Here is a 15,651-nt window from a genome sequence, read left to right as displayed (position 1 = left end):
ACACTCAAGTTTTGATCCTAGCAAATCAATGCTTAATAGAAGCTTGAATGAGTCAAATCTCGTTATACTTTCGTTTTTTTTTTTCAGTAGGATTGTAGTAGTGAAAACGCATCATTTTGGGTTATGATCAGTAAAATCAGCTTTACCACTCTACGAGTTATTATACTTTGTATACACATTTCAATTACTGTTGATTTTTTGTTGTTGTCTGATACCTCAAATAATAAATAATAAATACAAGACCGATAAACCAATAAAAAACGAACTCTTTCTAAACCAGGAGGGTGAAACGCCTGTCATCCGCGGTACAATGGCACTCTACCCAACATTGTTTTTGGTACTGCTGTTTTTGGTACCCAGTTTCTGGGTGGTATACCCGAATGCAGCTGCTCATTTTGGGTGATTGGTTCGTACGCAGCTAGTGCTAATTATCGGCAATTAACTTTTCCTCGCGAAAACTTGCAATCAGTTGAGGTTTATCTAACATTTTGTGTTTGTATGGCTTTATTATGTCGAAAAATAGCCCGTCGATACTTCCGTAGCTTTGTTATCATGAATTAAACGAGATTAAAACAAAAACATTGAACGAATGATGGGTAGGCGTATTAGCCTTCTCTTCAGTCCCCTGATCTAAAAATCGGACTTTTTAGAGTGCTTACAGTTCTCAGATTAACGTGAAGATGCTTTACACATTTATTTTTTATGGAACCGTCAAGAGCCAGTTGTTCTTGTTGATATAGATAATGCTGCATATGCACTTTTATGAGCTAAAAATGGGCAAGAAATCTATGAGTTATGAACAATCTATCTTCTATCTTCTATCTTCTATCTTCTATCTTCTATCTTCTATCTTCTATATTATTATTATATTATTATTATATATATATAAAACTCAATGTTTGTATGTTTGTATGTATGTTTGTATGTATGTTCCAGCATAACTTCTGAACCCATTTACCGATTTTAACCAAATTTGGAACACACATTCTTTATCTTGAGGAGACAACGATAGGGGGGTTAGGCATGCTCTTTGGAAAATGGGGAGGGTGTGGGGGGAGGGGTATTGCTTAGTTATCGGTCAACTCAGTGTAAATTCTGAACCCCTTGGCCGATTTCAACCAAATTTCGAACACAAATTCTTTATCTTAAGGAGAGGACGGGTCGAGCATGCATTTTGGAAAAGGGGGAGGGTATGGGGGGAGAGGTATTGCTTAATTATCGATTTACGCAGTTTAAATTCTGAACCCCTTGGCCGAATTCGACCAAATTTGGAGCACAAATTCCTTATCTTAAAGGGGACGATATGGGGTTTAGCATGCTCTTTGGAAAAGGGGAGGTGTGGGGGAGGGGTATTGCTTAGTTATCGATCAACTCAGTGTAAATTCTGAACCCCTTGGCCGATTTCAACCAAATTTTGAACACAAATTCTTTATCTTAAGGATGGGACGATAGAGGGGTTGAGCATGCTCTTTGGAAAAGGGGGAGGGTATGGGGGGGAGGGGTATTGCTTAGTTATCGATCAACGCAGTGTCAACTCTGAACCCCTTGGCCGATTTCAACCGAATTTGAAACACAAATCCTTTATCTTACAGAGGGAACGAAAGGGAGGTTAAGTATGCTCTTTGAAAAAGGGGAGGGTATGGGGGGAGGGGTATTGCTTAATTATCGATCAACGCAGTGTAAACTCTGAACCCCTTTTTGGAACACAAATTCTTTATCCTAAGAAGGGGACGAGAGGGGGTTAGGCATGCTCTTTGGAAAAGAGGGAGGGTGTGGGAGGAGGGGTGGTCTTTACAAAAGAGGGAGGGTATGAGGGAGGGGTATTGTTTAGCAATCGATCAACTCAATGTAAATCCTGAGCCTCATGACCGATTTAAACCAAATTTGTATCAAATATTGTCTGTCCTAAGGAAGCGATTTTAGTGGATGTGGTTAAGTAATTTTAAAAAAAGGGGAGGATGTGGGAGAGGGGGTATTGTTTAGTTATCGATCAATTCAGCATGACTTCTGAACCCATTTATCGATGTCCACCAAATTTGGAACCCATATTATCTGTCTAAGGAAGACTATATCAGACTGGGTATGAGTGCCATAGCTAAATGAGAGAGAGGGTATATTCATTAAACGAACAGTTTCGTATACCTTTTTATCGCATAGGTCAATTCAAACCAAACAAGTAAGCACGTAATCTCTACCCAAAGGAAACTATTATAGAGAGGCTGGAAGGGACTTTTGGAATGTTCATCGGAATAATTGTATGCCCAGTGAAAAGCAATGATTAATGTGTTTCCTTCTGAATGGTGGATGTGATTGCTTCTTCAAAAGTAGGCATTTGCCCGGAATAAGGCAATGGCGGGTGTGATCCCTTCTTTAAAAATATGCGTTGCCGAATATGGCATCGATGAATGTTTTTCCTTCTTTAGAAATAGACGTTTTCCCGGAATAAGACCTTTCAAACCCACGATCCCTTCTTCAAAATCAGTCAATGTTTCCAAAAGCCTTCTTTTAATCAAATGATAAAGTATGAATAAATAAACACAACTACCCTGTTGATCAATTGGTTTTATCATTTTCCGATTGTAAAAGAAAACTGCAAACCAAACTGGCAATTCCGAGCAAGGCCGGGTACATAAAGCTAGTTTCATTTTATAATTCCAATAGATAAACCCAAACTTTAGGCGGATGTGACTTATACATGTTTCTCTCTATTTCAGTAAATATAAACAAATCAAACAATTTTCGCCATGTTTTCAAAAAAGATATAAAAAGATCATGCATTTAGAGTTCTGTTAGCATAATTGCTTTAAAATTTTGTCGGCTCATTTTCGAAGAACTTAGGCTTTAAAAGTTATGTTCGTTTTGGACAAAAAGTGAAATTTTGTCCAAATATCAACATGCTTTCCACTAAGAATGTGTTCTGTTAAACATTTCATGCTCAAAATCTACTTCTCTTTCAAATAAGCCGTGAAGATCACAAATCGGACATAAGATTCAATCAGTGGCGTTTCCTTGACCTTTATCTACTTGTGCACTGGATTTGGATTTTAGAAATTTTCTATTTCGGCTGCCAAAATATTACAAATTTTCATTTTTTTGTATTAGTGCAAAGGCAAAGGAAAAAGTGGGGTTCTGAACGCCACCGGACATAAAGAAATATGTGCAAAACACTTTCTCATATTTTTAAAGGGTAATTCCAATTTTATAGCGGGGACTGTACATCTAAAGCCTGTCCACGTTAAATTTCGGACAGTTAGATAATGTTAACAAATACACAAATAAAACCAGCAGTAAAGGTAATAGATTGACCTGTCATGTAAAAAGTTTGTCTCAATGCACAATAGGACAGCCCCATATAAAGGTGTGGCCAAAACTACCAAAAGGCCAATTTTCGATTTGGGCGAGTAAAATGTGATGAATACACAGCTAATAACCTATATTTCTATAATCAGGACGGTTTTTATTTTTCAGATTTTTTAGGGAGGGGTTGGGGGCGTTCAAACTAGCCCCTCCTAGAAATTATATTTTTACGTTTTTTTGGGAAAACAGTCAGCTTTGCCATGTTTTCGTCTCAAAAGTAACATATTTATATATCGTTACAAAGCTCTTAAACAGATCTATGCAATAGGCTTGATAATGTAATAATAGCTTCGTCCAGAATTTAGTTTTTAGTAGTTTTGTAAAAGCATATTTTACGCAATATTTAACGAACAAAACAGTTTGATGCCCCGCAATACCCCGCAGGAAGACATCATGCACTACACCACTGAACTCTTAAGCTTTGAAGACCATGAATAAAATTCTGCCCAAATTCACCATTTTGTAAGATACATGAATTTTAAAAATTGCCCATTTTTGCCTTTCTCGTGTACTAAGTATACGTAGAAGCTATATGATCGCTCTAAAAGCATTTAAAAAAAGCCCAAACACTAATGGTGTTGTATACTGATCGTCTCAGTTTGAAGAATAGAGGTGATGTCTGTGTGTACGTGTGTGTGAATGTCTGTATGTGTGTGAGCAAAAACGGTCTTAACTCTTTTTTAAGCACTTACTCTAAACCGATTTACTCGCAACAAGTTTCATCAATCAGAGAACGTTGGTCCATTGTTCCCTATTAAAAATAGGCTGGATCGAACTATGGGCTCAAAAGTTATGGCCAAAATACATTTTCTTATAATGTACGAGAAAGACAACATTACCGCTAGGGAGATTAATCAGGTGTTTTGGTAAACTTCTAATTTTTTAAATTTTAATCTGAGTTACTCAATAATGCCACTTCAATTGAATTTGGTGACGAACACAATTCACATAACATTTTAAGGGAAAGGGTTATGCCTTAACGTTGCGCATCATTCAAGAAAAAATCATCTATCATATAAAAAGCGTTACGCAGTGAGAAGGGAAGTTGTTCAAAATTTAAAATTTTGACATTACTACATTATAGGAGCGAATTATAGATTTAACCATAACGTGTCATAACGTGTTGGATGAGTAGTGTGAATAACTCTTTGTCACAATACCTTTTTATAATTATGAAAGAAATCTTATTGAAATATTAAATAAATGAATCTCCATTTCGTTGATGTCACAATATGACTCTAATTGAATCTGTTCTGCCCTCCTTTGTTGGTTTAATAAGTTCTACTCAATTTTCAACGCCAGAAGCTAATCGTGCTTTTTGATCATTTTAGGAAATCTGTGTTGCGTCCATTTGTCTGTGATACGAATATACAGTATATGACCATTAATATTTTATCTAGCATCAAATAGGCTTATTGCAATCCAAAAAGTGACCAAATTCCGTTGGTTTTGTAGAATATGACAAAAATCGATACTTTGCCGAAAATTGGCCCCATACCCCATTGAAGGCGCAGAAAAAAATATTTTTCTTTTTTTTTTTTTTTCCAAGTTCGTTTATTTGGTAGGCTCAGGCGTGTGTAACACTTTACGGAGCCATGGTTCTTTGTGATATATACAATCAATATCATTTTATTATACAGTTAATAAGAGAGGGGAAGGAGCCAGCGTACTCGTGGTGACTCGAGGTTAGTTTACAATGTTTAGGGATGGACGGGGCTTAGGATTTGGGATAAGGAAATTTCAGCTTCTCATCCGGGCATTTGGCGTCAGTGACGATGTGGCGTGTCGTCATGCTCGAGGAATGGTTCGACTGGGAGCATCTTCCGGATGGCAAGAGCTATGGAGATCTACGAAACAAAAAGGCAGAGACTAAACAAAAAAAAACTTTGAAGAAAGAAGAAAAAAAACAAAATATTAAATTTTGATGTCAGAAGCACAAAGAAAACTATAAATGGCCTGCATATAGACAACATCACGATCTCCCAAAACACCTCGAACTTCCCTGAAGGGTTGTTTACCTCGGGCCACAAGGGTATCCAATAATTGCTCTCTGGAGGCGTCATTTTCCGAGCAGGACCAAACTACGTGATCGATGTCATCATAACCGGCTCCGCACCTACATAAGTTGCTATCGACAAGGTTTATTCTGTACAAATGTGCGTTTAGTGAATAGTGATTAGACATAAGTCTCGACATCACGCGAATGAAGCCTCGACTTAAGTCCTCACCTCTGAACCACGCTCGCCCAGAAACTTTTGGAACTATAGAAAATAGCCACCGTCCAAGTTCGTTGTGTGTCCAATTTCTTTGCCAACTTTGAAGAGTACTCTGACGGACTAATGGGAAAAACTCGTTGCTCGAGAATTGTCTATCATAAACCTCACCTTCCTGTGCGCCCACCTTTGCCAGCGAGTCTGCCTTCTCATTGCCGTAGATTGAGCAGTGAGATGGGACCCAAACAAAGGTAATCTTGAATGATCTTTCGACCAAAACACGCATCTGCTCTCTTATGTTTGAAAGAAAGTAAGATGCGTGCTTAACAGGTTTCATCGATCGGAGTGCCTCGATAGAACTAAGACTATCCGAGAAGATGAAATAATGGTCTACGGGCTGATTGGAAATTATCCCCAAAGCGAAGTTAATTGCTGCCAGCTCAGCAACATAAACCGAACACGGTTCCTGAAGTTTTTGGAAGGTGGTTGAAGTTACATTGAAAACACCGAAGCCAGTGGATCCGTTGATGCGAGAACCATCAGTGAAATATCTGTTGTTGCAATTGACATGTTCATATTTTTCAGAAAAAAGTGAGGGAATAGATATTTGTCGAAGATGATCTGGTATTCCTTGAATAGCATGTTTCATGGACAGATCATATACAATTGAGGAACTGTCGTTGGTGAAGTGAACTCGAGGGGGATTATAACACGGAAGACAAAGATCTGACGATATGTAGTTGAGATAAACTCTCAGGAATCTTGAACGACAAGTTAGTTCAAGCATATTATCGAAGTTATCTAGAACAAGTGTGTTACTTGTTCCACATTTGATGAGTATTCTAAGTGAGAGCTCCCAGTAACGGTGCTTTAAAGGAGTGACTCCAGCAAGCACCTCCAGGCTCATGTTATGCGTTGAATGCATACAACCAAGGGCAATACGCAAACAACGATACTGAATTCGTTCCAATTTGATCAGGTGGCAATCAGCTGCTGAGAGGAAGCAGAAGGAGCCATACTCTAAAACAGAGAGAATAGTCGTTCTATAGAGTTTGATGAGGTCTTCCGGGTGAGCACCCCACCATGTTCCGGAGATAGAACGTAGGAAATGGATCCTTTTCCGGCATTTCTCTATCAAATACTCAATGTGGAGTTTCCAGGTACATTTGGAATCAAACACGACCCCAAGGTATTTAGAAGATAAAGATTGGTTGATGTCATCATTCAACAGCTTGAGCTTCAGTTGAGCAGGATACCGCTTCTTAGTAAACACAACCAATTGAGTTTTTGCGGTGAAAACTCGATCCCTAAATGTCTGGCCCAAACAGTCAGATTATCCAGGGTACTTTGCAATGGTCCTTGCAAGACAGCTGCACATGGACCTCTTAGAGAGACCACGGCATCATCTGCAAGTTGTCTGAGCGTGCATTGTCCTTCCAAACAATTGTCAATATCTTTAACATAGAAATTATAAAGCAAGGGACTTAAACACGAACCTTGGGGAAGGCCCATGTAGCTATTTCTGGAAGTTGTCAGAGTGCCGAGTGTGAAGTTCATTTGTTTTACTGACAATAAATTGTACAAGAAATTGTTCAAAATAACGGGTAATCCACTACTGTGCAGATTGCCTGACAGTACTTCTATGGAAACTGAATCAAAAGCGCCCTTAATGTCCAAGAATACTGAAGCCAATTGCTCCTTGTGCGCAAAGGCCAGTTGTATATCTGAAGAAAGCAACGCTAGACAATCGTTTGTTCCTTTCCCTTTTCTAAATCCAAACTGAGTATTTGAAAGCAATGCATTTTCTTCGACCCAATGGTCGACTCTTGAAAGGATCATTTTCTCCAATAATTTTCTCATGCATGATAGCATGGCAATCGGTCGGTATGAATTGTGATTAGACGCTGGTTTTCCAGGCTTTTGAATAGCTATTACTTTCACCTGTCGCCATTCAGGTGGCACAATGTTGTACTCCATGAAACAGTTGTACAGGTCAAGTAATCGTCTTTTTGCGATATCTGGGAGGTTTTTAAGAAGATTGAATTTGATGTTATCGCATCCCGGAGCAGAGTTATTCGATGAAAGAAGAGACATAGAAAGTTCCAGCATTGAGAATGGTCCACCCAAAGAACCGGGATCAGTGACTGATTCTCGAAATAGCGGTTCTGCTGGTACGGAATCTGGACAGACCGTTTTTTGCGAAGTTGAATATCCATCGATTGGAGTATTCTTCACTCTCGTTGGTGGAAATGCGGTTCCGCATGTTGCGGGCCGTTTTCCAAAGTGTTGAGGTTTCTCGTGATAGTCCCTCGACAAAACGTCGCCAGTAGCTACGTTTTCAGCCTTGAGAAGATTTTTGAGCTTTCTTTCGAGCCTCAAATACTCTTCAAAAAGCTCAGACCTTCCGTGTTTACGGAAGGCCTTGAAGGCATCAGATTTCTCAGAATACAACTTAGTACATTCATCATCCCATCCAGGAGTGGCTGGTCTTCTTATGACAGATGTACTTGGAACGCGTCGTTTCTGAGCTTCTAGTGCGCTTTTTTGAATCAACTCAGTAAGGAATCGATATTCATCCAAAGGTGGAAGAGTATCAGTTGATTCAATACTAATTTTTACCGCCGATGCAAATTTCGGCCAGTCAATGTTTTTCGTGAGGTCGAAAGGAACATTAACTGGCTCAGATTGTTGATAGAAATATTTTTCTTTTCTATCTATGTTTTTATGGTGAATACCGCCGTTTATTGCAGGATTCATAATTCTGGCCAAAAATACCACCTTTTTTCCTATTGTGCAATGGTTGGTAAAAATGTTTAAAAATCGCGTTGAATGATGGGTGTCCGAAATTTAACGCGAACAGGCTTTATGTAAAATAGATAGTAATTTTGGAAAATTTTACGAAAATCTATGTTTGGTCAGATAGGGTAATAGCTGTATTTTCGATCGGGCTCATATTTTAGACCACCTAGCTGAATTTTGCATTTATATCACTCAAAACTAAATAAAACATGCAACATTTAAATTTTATTGCAAAAAGAAACTATCACCTTATGGATCTCCTACATTTGTTTACCTAGTTACTCATCCCGGCTGGATTAGACCAAAACCAAGACGACATTGTAAAATTGAAGTCAACTTTCAAAAGCTTTAAGTTTATTTGTACATAGATTTAAAACATGTGAATGATGTTGTTGACTTATTGAAACCTAATTGAAGCAGTTTCATATCTTAAGCAAAACATTGTAAGTTTAAAAACAGTTTTCCGAGGCATGTAAAAAGTAGGTTCATTTTTCATTATACCTAACATATTTTCGACATATCTTCTTTTTAAGTTCTAGATCTCTTAAACTTTTGTTTTTACAAACCATTTGTTTCTCTAGTATCAAACCATTCATAAACTACTGTTCATACCGCATTTATAAATTACCGTTCATTGATGTAAGCCCTAGAAAAATGTCTATCAAACCAACATGTAACTGTTTTCATTATTCCCTCACGGTCGTTTTGAAAAGAATGTACAAGGAGCAAGGAAGAACCGGGCAACACACTACTATCAATGACGCAAATGAAACAAATCTGGCAAACTACATAAAAAATATGGCAGGGTTGGAGTGATCAGGTGCATACATCACGGCCATGGGCCGTACGTTTGATTTGCTTTTATGATGCTGCACCGAGTGGTACTGTATTTGATATTAGCTTCAATACCCCTAGCTAGTAGATATTGTTCTAAGCTTTTGAGTGCTTATTAAAATGTATTAACAAGGACTTCAAGGATGAAAACGCCAAAAATGCTGGAGATAATAAATTTATAACTTTGCAAGCAATAAAAAAATATTCAAGTGGTCCAAAATATGTTCAATAGGTGTTCCAAAATTAAAACTGGTGGTCCAAAATTAAATCTAACATATCTTCAGAATGTACGATAGTTTGGTTCTTTTGGTGGGATTTACAACATTTTTACCTACAAATCCTACCTAGCATTCACCACTTTTTAGTTGCATGGAGAATTGATCAAGCATTATTACGAAATTCAACTTTTATTCGAAAAATTGTTCGGCCATCTACATCCGCATAAAATTTTGAAGAACTTTTTTTTTACTACAACCAAGTTTTTTAAATTCCATACAAAAATTATCATTATGGGAGAGCAACAGCATATTTTCTTGTGGCGCACGACTGGAAAGGAGCGATGAGAGCGATCAATTTTGTATCTAGCGTGACACGAGAAAATAAAGAATGTGAATTAGCAAACACGAAGCTACCAAATATATAAATTTAAATCAAATATAGGAAAGGGACAGGACAATCAAGATAAATAAGACAACAAATAGAAGTGAGAAGTGAGTAAAGGGAAGTGAGAAATAGGTGAAAAATTTGAGGTGCGAAGGGAGTTGTGAGAAGTAATAAGTGAAAAATGAAAGTGAGAAGTGAAAAGTTAGAAGTTAGAAGGGAAAAGTGAAAAAAGAGAAGTAAATATTGAGAAATTCAAAGTGTGAAGTGAAAAGAGAGAGGTGAGAAGTGAGAAATGAGAAGAGAAAAGTTAGAAGTGAGAAATTAGAAGTGCGAAGTAGTAGTGAAAAGTTAGAAGTTGGAAGTGAAAAGTGATAAGTGAGAAATGAGAAGTCAGAAGTGGAATATGAGAAGTAATAAGTGAGAAGGAAGAAATGAGAAGTGAGAAGTGGGTAGTGAGAAATGAGAAGTTAGATGTGAAAAATTGGAAGTGCGAAGTGAGTAGTGATAAATGAAAAGTAATAGATGAAAAAAGTGAAAAGTAACAAGTAATCAGGGATTGAACTTATCATTTCATTATCATTTAGTATTCAGCCAATAACTCATTCCAGAGGCGGAATTCCGAAAAATGTTGTATGGCGAACTTCTAGCGCTGATTCCCCTCTACAACTTTGTCTAAGGGTACATTGCTCTATGTCTAATATTCACCGCAGGAAACGCTAGTATCATTTAATATACTAAATGATAATAACACTTATTATCATTTAGTATATTGAGTGATCCTAGCGTTTCACGCTGTGAATATCAGACATAGAGCAATATACCCGTAGACAAAGTTGTAGAGGGGAATCAGCGCTAGAAGTCCGCCATACAACACTTCTCGTAATTCCACTACTGGAATGAGTTATTGGCTGAATACTAAATGATAATGAAATGATAAGTTCAATCCCTGCAAGTAATAGAGAAGTGAGAAGTGAATAGTGGTAAGTGAGAAATTCGAGGTGTGAAATAGTAGTGAGATATGAAAAGTTTTAAGTAAGGTGTGAGAAATAAAGATATGTGAGAAGTGAAAAATTAAAAGCGAGAAATTAAAAGTGTTAAGTGAAAAGGGAGAAATGAGAAGTTAGAAGTGCCAAGTAGTAGTGAGAAGCGAAAAGTTCGAAGTGATAAGTGAGAAATGAGAAGCCAGAAGTGAAATATAAGAAGTTATAAGTGAAAAAGTGAAAAATGAGAAGTTTGAAGTGAGTTGTGCGAAGTGAGAAATGAATGTGGACTGAGAAGAGAGTAGTGGGAAGTGAGAGGCTAGAGGAGAAGTAAGAGGAGAAAAGTAAGAAGTGAGAAGCGAGAATTGAGTTGTGAGAAAGGAGTAGGAAGAAGTGAGAATTGAGTATTACTGAACGAGAAGTAAGAATCTCGTTTCGTTCTCTATCCTTCTTTCTTTTTGAATCCTCCCTTTTCTATCTTCCTTCTTATTTCTGTCTTATGTCACTCACTTCTCATTACTCAACATCTCGCTTCCCACTTTCCAATTGTCATCTCTCATTTCTCAGTGCTTGGTTCTGTTGTTTCTCACATGTTGATGCACACATCTCACTACTGAATACTCACTGTCGTTTTTCAGTAATCGCTTCTTACCACTCTCTACTTATTTCGAACATCTCATTTCTCAGTTCGCGCTGTTTAGTATTCACTTGGAACATTCCATTTCTCACATAATAACGAAACATAATAAGGAAACTAAGTTTAACTATTCGGCCAAATATAGCAGTGTTCCCTTTCTTGTTGCCAAATAAGACAAATAAGATAAATAAGGGGCCGTACACTAATCACGTAAGCAATTTTTCAGGGTGTTTAAACCCCCCTCCCTCCATTTTAGATTTTTGCCATATCAAACATTTTTTATTTATATGGAGCGTAAGAAAATGGTGGACTACGTGGACTGGTTACGTTATTAGTGTACGACCCCTAAGACAAATAAGTTAATAATAAATAAGACAAATAAGACAAAAAAAAAGAGAAATAAAACAAATATGACAAATATTCCTTCGGATATTCCTCGAGATATTCTCCCAGAAATTTCTTCAGATATTCCTCCGCATATTCCTTCTGGACTTCGTCCGGATATACAGGGTGCGGCTGAAAATAATGCGAACATTGGTTCTATTTCTTTTAAATCCCATTTGAACCGCTCCAAGCAATTTTTCATAATTTTCAAGCTCAGTTATCATTAAAAGGCCCTTTCAAACAAATTTACTGAAATTGTGTGCTTTATTTTTATTAATAATATCCTCAAGACGACGCCGGAGCTAGAACACGCCTATCGAACCTAGTCATCCGACATCGATTGCCAAGTGCATATTATGGCAAACGTTAGGGTCTTCACACAAGGGTGCGATGGTTTGCAGACTCGTGCTTCAACATACGCTCCAATCGTCTAACCCAACGGATTAAGATCTGGACTGCTAGAGAGTCACAAATCTTTCGACCAAAATATCATGTTGTTCTTCAGCCATTGTTGGGTCGATTGAACTTGTGAAAAGGCGCTTCATCTTGCTGAAGGACAACGTTTTGATCCTCGGGGAATTCGGCCTTCCCCCAGGGAAGCACTTGGTCCTTTAAAATACCGATAAACAATTCGATATTGATATTAACCCCAATATCAATGAAAACAGGCGGCAGTTTCAAACCGTTGGACGCCCCCAAGCCAAACATCATGAGATCAGCCGGATTGTTTTGAAATTTAAATTTAACTTTCTCCAGAACATCGGCAACTTTCTTCGGTGAGATGAACCGGTCCGTGCGACCGTTGGCGTCAGCATTGACGCGAAAAGTTTTCGTTTTTTTCGTTTTTTTTTGACAAGTTTTCTGGTGGAACGCACCAGCTTGCGAGCAATCTTTCCACTAGCCAATTTGATCACGTTTGGCATACGTGTAAAGCTCGGATGTTCACTTTCCGGGATCCGTTGCTTAGACCCATCATACAGAGACATTTTAAGGCGATAGTAATCTCATTCGGCGTCTTCTGGACGAGCAACAAACTAGTAATCACTTCTTTTGAGTACATTTTTACAAATTTGCAGTACAACAATTACTATCTCTCGGTGCGGCATTTGAAAGTAAACATAAACAAACATACTTTCAACAGAAATTAGTCACAAGCTACTCGAATTAACCCAATATTCAAGTTTAAACATTTTCGCATTATTTTTTGCCGCACCCTGTACTATCATCAGGAATTCTTCCGGATATTTCTCCAGGATTTCCTTTGAATATTTCTCCAGGAATTCCTCCGGATATTCCTCCGATGGAAGCCATCCCGCTCCCACCTTGATGGAAGTTAAAAATGCCACCCAACAGCTAAAAACCAATAAAGCAGCTGATAAGGATGGTATCGAAGCTGAGATCATCAGGATGGGGCTGGTAAAGCTGACCACTTGTCTGCACAAACTGAAAGGCAGAATCTGTGAGACGGAACAGGTACTGGGCGAGTGGAAGAAAGGGGTCATATGCCCCATCTACAAGAAAGGCGAAAACTTTCAAGCGATCATCATTCTTAATGCCACCTAAAAAATTATATCCCCGATGATCTTCCGTTGTCTGTCATAAATAGTGAATGAGTTCGTGGAAAGTTATCAAGCCAATTTCGTTGACGGCCGCTCGACAACGGACCAGATCTTTATTGTACGGCGAATCCTCCAAAAATGCCGTGAATACCAGGTACCATCTGCTAATTGATTTCAAGGCGGCATACGACAGTATAGACTGCGTAGAGTTATGGAAAAAATACGGACGAGAACAGCTTCTCTGGGAAGCTAACTAGACTGATTAAGGCAACGGTGGATGGTGTGCAAAACTGTGTAAATTTTTCGGAGTAACACTCCAGTTAGATTGAATCGCGCCGGGGACTAAGACAGGTGGACTTTTGTGCCTGTTGTTCAACATTGCGCTAGAAGGTGTCATGCGGAGAGCCGGGTGTAACAGCCGGGGTACGATTTTAAACAGATCCAGCCACTTGTCATAAGACGAGTTTGTACAATCCCATTGAATTCCACCACTTAATTGTATCTTGACCAGGGCTGTAAATATTCGGCAGCACTGGATGAAGGTGATGTTTTTTTATATCAATTTTTTATTTTAAAAGTAAACAACAGAATTCACATCACCCACTGCGCCGCGAAGATGAAATTTACCACAGCAAAATGTACACATTCACCCAGCAAATTGAAAAAAATCACCACGCGTTTAAATGGGCCACTCACAGTCATACGGTAAGGCGCGAACTGAGCAGCCGGTTAGAGCGACTTGTGAGTGGCTGAATCTGAAAATCGAAAGGTTGGTGTTGGAAATGATTTTTCGGCTGCACCCAGTCGCACTCACCACGGCGGCGATGAAGGCGACTGCAGATTATACTGAGATCCATGTTTTTCACTGCATTGACTGTGAAATATTTCTACCCTGATCTTGACAGATACGTATTTCGACCTCAACAGTAAGGTCGTCTTCAGTGTTTCGTAATTGACTGACTCGACTCGTACGAGACACTGAAGACGGCCTTACTGTTGAGGTCCAAATACGTATCTGTCAAGATACAATTAACTGGTGGAATTCAATGGAATTGTACAAACTCGTCTTATGACAAGTGAAGACATTCCACTAAAAAGCTCAAAATAATTTTCTTCTTGTTTCGCGGATGACATGGATATTGTCGGTCGAACATTTTAAAAGGTGACAGAAATGGACATCCGCCTGAAACGTGAAGCAACAAAAAGTTGGACTGGTTGTGAATGCATTGAAGACAAAGTAAAGAGGGAAAAGTGTTACGATAGACGGGGATACTTTCGAGGTAGGATAGGATGTGCCAAGTAGTCATTAAAAATCGTACCGATTTTCTGTCACAATCGGACCGGTTGCTGATTGGTTGAAAATGACAATCGATTACTTCGATTGGTTGCGGCGCGTTTTTCGAAGGGAAGCATGTTGTTAGTTTGGCCGTGTTGCTGGTTTGTAAAGTTGATAGACACGTAAATGTTTGAGTTCCAGTTTTTTGATACAACATTAATTTATATTGAACTGCAAACACCATATAAATTTATCTGAAGGTTTAAAACTTTTGATTTTAAGCATTACTAGCTTTATGTACCCGGCCTTGCTCGGAATTGCCAGTTTGATTCGCAGACTTTTTTTTCACAATCGGAAAATGAATAAACCAATTGGTCAACAGGATAATTGCGTTTTCTTATCGATACTTCATCATTTGATCAGAAGAAGGCAGATTTCATTTGAAAACATTGACTGATTTTGAAGAAGGGAGCAAACCCATAATCGCCATATTCCGGCAAACGTTTATTTCTAAAGAAGGAAAAACATCCACCGATGCCTTATTCCGGGCAAACGTCTATTTTTAAAGAAGGGATCACATTCACCATCCAGAAGGAAACACATTAATCATTGCTTGTCACTGGGCAACCATAATTTCGATAAATGGTTAAATTGATCGATAACTAAACAATACAATAATGGGTTCAGAAGTTAGGCTGGAGCATACACACAAACATACAAACATTGAGTTTTATATATCTCGGTACTTATTCAAAAGGACGTATGTGATTTTGTAAAAAAGATGCATACGTCGATTTGTCAAATATGATGGCACTCCTACGCAAACCAACACAACGAACATGTAGCCGAAACCTCCCCTACCTGTATGTGGCGATGGTTTGCGTGGGAGTGCTATCAGATTGCAGAAATCAACGTTTAAATTTTTGTTTACAAAATCACATACGTCACATACGTTGAATAAGTATCCGAGATATATAGATAGCTAATAGCTATATGTATTCGGCTTTGC

At 38.4% G+C, this 15,651-nt stretch overlaps 2 protein-coding genes across 4 annotated transcripts in view; both read left to right on the top strand.

Annotated features, from left to right (window-relative positions):
• Positions 1 to 15,651, top strand: part of LOC134202619 (uncharacterized) — a 708,184-nt gene that overhangs the window by 166,853 nt on the left and 525,680 nt on the right. The gene's annotated exons all lie outside the window — the stretch shown is intronic.
• Positions 1 to 15,651, top strand: part of LOC134202692 (uncharacterized) — a 228,165-nt gene that overhangs the window by 95,361 nt on the left and 117,153 nt on the right. The window lies entirely within an intron of this gene.

This window comes from Armigeres subalbatus, chromosome 1 (assembly GCF_024139115.2).
Source record: "Armigeres subalbatus isolate Guangzhou_Male chromosome 1, GZ_Asu_2, whole genome shotgun sequence".
Taxonomy (NCBI): domain Eukaryota; kingdom Metazoa; phylum Arthropoda; class Insecta; order Diptera; family Culicidae; genus Armigeres; species Armigeres subalbatus.
The sequence above is the reverse complement of the archived record's forward strand: the minus strand, read 5'-3'. Positions and strand labels throughout refer to the sequence as shown.